Below are 6,853 nucleotides of genomic sequence, written 5' to 3' on the forward strand. Positions count from 1 at the left end.
AATAAAAGGGTTTCCTAGAAAACTGATTTATCAAAAAGGGAAATTCTAAAAGAACAAAATCTATTTGCAATAAAACACTACTAAAAGAAACATTTTTACCACATTTTTCAAAAAATACTATTTTTCTAGACAACCAACAAAAACTCACTAATTAAAGATAAAAACAGATTTATTCAAACTAAACCAACATTTTTATAAAGGAAAAACTAGCAAAAATAAGATGTTATCAACCTTCCATCTCTCCTAAATCGAAAATAATCCCCCACTATACAACCGCCATGGTTCCACCATGCACACTCGTTTCCATCGCATCAAAAAAGGCCAGATCTACTTTGTCAACCACCCGCCTAAAGCGAACAACAGTTCTCATGCCAGCAAATACGCACACAAATAACGAGCACCTACACCACCACCATTAAGTTTTTGGTTACTTTCTTAACAAAGCAGAGGTTGTTATAGATAAATAGTATTAATTTAATGAAGTCAATGACAACGTTAACAAAATGGAGAAGCAAAACCCTAATTCTATAAACTTGGAGACCGAGGCAAAAATCCTCTCCATTAGGAGGAGGACACATGACCACTAATCCTCTCCATTAGGAGCAAGACACATGGCCAGTAATCCTCTCCATTAGGAGCATGCCAAATGGTAAGAGCATGTGTCTCCCAAGATAGAGCAACTTGGAAACCACTTTGGCTAAGGGCCCACAAGCTTCTAGAAGGCTTGTGCTCCAAGCTAGGGTTTTTACCCTAGACCCATATGTTTCCTTAGGGTCCATCTTCTCTAGGCCCAAAATTCTACAGTACAACCCTATGCCTAAATACAAGGCCTAAAAGAAAACCTAGACTACTTTGCCCATTATACAAGGCCCCAAAGGAAACCCCTATAATACTAGGCCTATTATACAAAGCTCAAAACACATATACTCTAGTAAAACTAACTAAAGGCCCATGATGATTAGACCTTGGGCACAACTTCCATAAATGAAGTTCACTCTTCTTGTATGTGCTTGATCATAACTAGAGGGTATGCCATTAGATGTTGTATGCACTATGAGATGATTCTAATAAAGGCTAATTAATACAAAAATGTAAAGAATGTAAGATTATATGCTTAGAATCATAAATCACATTTAAACATGGTCAATACTATATTCACATGACAACAATGTGATTTGGATTATGAAACTAAAGTCAAGAATGTAGAAATCCGAATTGGGTATCAAATAGTATGCATAAAACTAGATATTATGCAGATGCAAAACTTAGAATCATGAAAGTAAATTTATTATATAACTAATGAATATTAAACGTGGAAACAAAATGCAAGGGATGAAAGTCACACACAACCAGGCTTTAACAGTGAAATTGCACTAATCACAAAGCAAAACCAATGGAAAATCTATAAAAGTGGAAATTACTGGGCAATATACTCAGAGTTCAAAATTGGGGACATTAAAATACAAGATTAAACTACAAGATTGGCATATAAGAGAAATTAAAAACTATGAATTGAGAAAGAAATTTAAGAAATAAAGTTCATTCTTTATTGAATTTTGAATTCTACAAGAGTTGGAATATGCAAAAGTTTTACAATGGTGTACCACAAGGTATCTTTGCACTCAAAGAGACTCCTATTACTCAGAAGCTTTGCACAACAACCTAGAATCCCTACATCGATTACTTTGCACTCATTGTGGATGAACTCGCATGCTTAATGGTGATGAACTCCAATTTTACACAAATTCCCTTTCGCTCTGAGAAGAATAAGAAGAAGAAGAAGATATTATAAGGCAATTGTATTTTTGATAATGTTATAAGGTATATGTAAACAAAAGTTTGGAAACCGCGGATGTGTGAAGCTGAAGCTGACTACTCAGGTTGTTCTTCTCTATGAAAATTATGTTAAATTATTTCTTTGGTCCCTATTTTTGTTAGAAAATATCAATTTGGTCTTTATTTATTTTATTCATCTCAATTTAGTCCCTACTTTGAGAAATTTGATATAATCAGGTCTTTTCTGTTAGTAATGTACTAACAACGTTAAAGATGTGCCACGTGTCATTGTCATGCCAGATTGTCTCAGTCTCAATTTGGTCCATGTATTTTTATTTTGTCTCAATTTAATCCCAATATTTTTTGAAACTTTAGCAATTTCGTCCCTTTCCAAATTCAAACCAAAATTATTTTTTATATAAATGGTAAACAAATGTTTTTATTAAACATTTTTAAAAAGATTAAGTTTGTTTAAATTTATATTTTACTTTAAACTTTATTTAAAATTGTTTTGAAGTTGTCAATAAAAAGTAATGTTTATATAAGAAAATTCAAAATTAATTTCAACTAACAAATATGTTAAACTTGTTTATCAATTGTATCTCATAAAATAAAATAAATTTATCAACTTTTTCAACTCTCTTAAAATTTATATTTACATTCAACTTTGTTTGTATTGATATTTTACTACATCATCCTTTAATATTATTTTTTATTTGAATTTATATTTCAAATAATTGTATACTTTTAAAATATGTAAAATTCAATAATTTCTATACAAATGTTTGAGTTTATTTAAAAATAACAATTATATAAATTCAAATTCAAATTTTAAAATAATTTTAAACAATTTTATACCAATTTAAAACAAATAATTTTGATTTTTAATTTTTTTTAAATAAAATTGAATGTGAAATATAAATTTAAATAAAATTTATTTTAATTTAAATATATAATAAAAATATCAATTTTAATAAAAATATTTCTATAACATTTAAATAAAAGTTAAATTTTGTTTCAATTTTGAGAGAGAAGAAATTGACCAATTTTTAAAAAAATTGGAACTAAATTGAGATACAATAAAAATACAATGACCAATTTGAGACTAGGACAATAACACATGTTGTGGGAGTGACATATGTAGAGGTGTCAATTTGGTCCCTAGCCCATGGGTCAGCCTTGGCCCACTCTTCATAAAGCCCCCTTTTATGGGGGCCCCAAATGAGGGGGTCAAAAAAAATCCCCAGCCCCCAAAGCCCCCCTCTCTAGTGGGTTAGGGCTAGGGCTAAGGTGGGTTAGCCCCCCAAATAATACTACATTAAGTTAGAGACAAAGATCAAGTCGAGCGACCCAGACGGGCCCGATGACTCGGAAAGGCTCGACGACCCGGACGAGCCCAATGACCAGGACAACTCCGATGATAAGTGTAACATCCTTTTTTTTAATAAACTATATTATTTATTTCAAATAAAACATTTAGAAAATATTCTATTTTTACTAACGTTTTGTATTTTATTATGATGTAGTTTAAGCATTAAAAATATTATTAAATAGGTGTGTGTAAAAATAATAATAATATATGAAGAATTTTCTAAAAGAGATAAAAAAAATAATATAGAAAAGAAAAAAAAAAGAGAAAAGAAGAAGAAAGGATAAGAAGATAGGAAGAAAAGATAAAAAGAAAAAAAAAAGAAAAAAAAAAGAAAAAAGAGAGAGGATAAGATGAAGAGATAAACATTATCCCTTCATTAATTAAAGTAATGATGATTTCAAAAGGATAAGCACATGTGTGGCTTATAAATACATGTATTTGGAGATGAAATCAAAGAGATCCTAGTCTTCTACAAATATTATTAGTGTGCTCTTCAATCAATAAGGTAATGGGGAGTGAGGTTAAGCTTTTATATATTAATCTTGATAAGCTCATGGGTTTTATATTAATCTTTTATTTATTTTGACTCATATATTATTCTATTTACTTTCATTTAACTTATTTTCATTTATTATCCTCTTATATTTATTTTATTTAATCTCCAATTATATACTGATCCTGTTTATTTATTTATTTTATTTAATCTCCAAATATGTATTGATCCTGTTTATTTATTTTATTTAATCTTTAGTAACGCACTGATCCTATTTATTTTATTTTATTTTATTTATCTCCAGTTACGTACTGGCCCTATTTATTTATTTTATTTTATTTATCTCCAGTTACGCACGGGTCCTATTTATTTATTTTATTTTATTTATCTCCAGATACGCACGGGTCCTATTTATTTATTTTATTTTATTTATCTCCAGTTACGCACTGGTCCTATTTATATATTTTATTTTATTTATCTCCAGTTACGCACTGGTCCTATTTATTTATTTTATTATTTTTATCTCCAGTTACGCACTGGTCCTATTTATTTATTTTATTTTATTTATCTCCAGTTACGCACTGGTCCTATTTATTTATTTTATTTTATTTATCTCCAGTTACGCACTGGTCCTATTTAATTTATATTTTGTTATTATATTTACTTATAACGTTCTAATCTTTATCTAATTATTTATTTAAAGTTCTTGCTTTGATTCTTATTTTATCATTATTTTATAATTAAAAAAAATGTGAAGTGAAAGTAAATATTATTTTATTCAGTGAGCTTGAATATAAGAAAATTACATGTACATTTTATTTTGTTTTATATTCTTTGTGTATGGTTTATACAATGACATGATTTGATAGTCATCACATTTTATGACCTTTGAAAATAACCAAGAGTATGTCAGTTAAGTAAGAGTTAAGTCTGGTTTCAATAAGTTGAGATTAAACCAGTGTCAAAGTGGTTGTATTTGGGAAGTCACAGTTTGGTACACTGCGGGATGAAAGGCAGGGACCATGGTGGGGTCTAAGGAAGTTTTACCAAGTAGGTGAATATCTGGATAGTTCAGAATAGCGCACTGGACTAGGATATTCATAGGCCAAACTTGGGACTATCCGATACCTGCTCGGCATCGCCAAGGTTAGGTAGTGAGTATATATCTCTTTTATGAGCCGATGAATGGCTAATATTCTCGAGAAAGAAATAATTATGATTGTACCAATATTTTATGAGAAATACTCAACTACCTAATCACTTCCCAAAGTAACTTTTGATGTTCAGATTGGATCATCAGAAGTGAAATATGGATCCATATGTTTGGTAAAACAAGATCAAGTTTTGTGGTTGTAGGTCCAAATCTAGGCCCCCGGTGTCTGCATTGTTTGTTGAGTTTATTAAGATTGATATTTAAGGCTTATAAAGACCTCACTCCTTTCATATTTTTTCTTTCATATGTACCCGTTGCATGAGCAGAAGAGGAACCTGCTCAATAAGAGTTTTTCGGGATATTATTGGTGGATCTTCTGAAGATTGACTCATGAATAATTTCTATTAATATATTTAGGAGATATTAAAAATATAGATAATCTTTTATTCTGATGTAGAACTCTTAATATTTTACAAATACATATTTTTGTAACATTTCATGAACAATTATAGAGATGTATACTATATATATGAATATGAAGTTATGTTATTATTAATGTTCTCTCAAGGATAATCTTATGGAAAAAAAATTAATTCCATATCTTTTTATCAAATAATAATTATTTAGTGTAGTAGTCGGGACGTCACAATAAGGACGGGCCCGACGACCAAGATGGGCCCGATGACCAAGATGGGCCCAATGACCAAGATGGACTCGATGACCAAGATGGGCCCGATGACCAAGATGGGCCCGAAGACCAGGAAGGGCCTGACAACCCGGACATGCCCGACAACACGGACGGGCCCGACAACCCAGACATGCCCGACTACCCAAACGGGCCCGACAACTTGGACGGGCTCGACCAGTCGGATGGGCCCGACGACTCGAACAGGCCCTACAACCCAGACGGGCCCAACGATACAAGCGAGCTCGACAACACCAACGACCCAACGACCCGAACGAGCCCGATGATCCAAACAGGCCCAACGACCTGAACAGGCCCGATGATCCAGACAGGCCCAACGACTCGAACAGGCCCGACGACCTGGATGGGCTCGACGACCTAGACGGGCCCGACGACCCGAACGGGCCCAACGACCCGGACGGACGCGATGACCTGGACGAGCCCGATGATAAGGACATGCCCGACGACCCGAACGGGCCCGACGACCCGGATGGGCCCGACGAATCGGAAGGGCCCGACGACCTAGACGAGCCCAACAACTAGAACGGGGTCCGACTACCCAAACGGGCCCAATGACCCGGACGGGCCCAATGATCCAGACAGGCCCAAGGACTTGAACGGGCCCGACGACCCGTATGAACCCGACGACCCGAACGGGCCATACGACCCAGACAGACCCGACGACCCAAACGGGCACGACGACACGTATGGCCCTGACGACCCGAACCAGCCCGACAACTTGAACGAACCCGACAAACCAGATGGACCTGACGACCCGGATGAGCTGGATGACTTGAATGGGTCTGATAACACGGACGGGCCCGTACGAGGTCAACGACCCGGACGGACCTGATGACCTGGACGGGCCCAACAACACACTTAGGCCCGACGACCTGGACGGGTCTAACGAACTAAACGGGCCCGATGTTCCGGACAGGACTGACGACCCAGGCGGGCCCGAAGACATGGACGATACTAATCGGGTCGTCAAGCCTGTTTGGATCGTTGTGCCCATCCGGGTCGTTGAGCCCATCAAGGTCGTATGGCACGTCTGGTCGTCGGGCCCATTCAATTCGTCGAGCCCGTCTGGGTTGTCGGGCCCATCTAAGTTCTCGGGCTCGTTTAGGTCGTCGGGTTCATCCGGGTCGTTAGGTCCGTCCGGGTTGTCGGGCTCGTTCAGGTCGTCAGAGTCGTTTGGGTCGTAGACCCCGTACTTGTCATCTGGCCCGTCTGGGTCGTTGGGTCTGTCTGGGTCATAAGGCTCATCTGGGTCGTCGTTGGGCCCGTCCGTGTCGTCGCACCCACCTATGTCGTATGGTTCGTTTGGGTCGTCAGGCCCGCCCGGGTCGTCTGGCCCATTCAGATCATTGGGCC

This window comes from Vigna unguiculata, chromosome 3 (genome assembly GCF_037176805.1).
Source record: "Vigna unguiculata cultivar grain cowpea cultivar isolate G323 ecotype 2 chromosome 3, ASM3717680v1, whole genome shotgun sequence".
In the NCBI taxonomy this organism is placed as follows: Eukaryota; Viridiplantae; Streptophyta; class Magnoliopsida; order Fabales; family Fabaceae; genus Vigna; species Vigna unguiculata.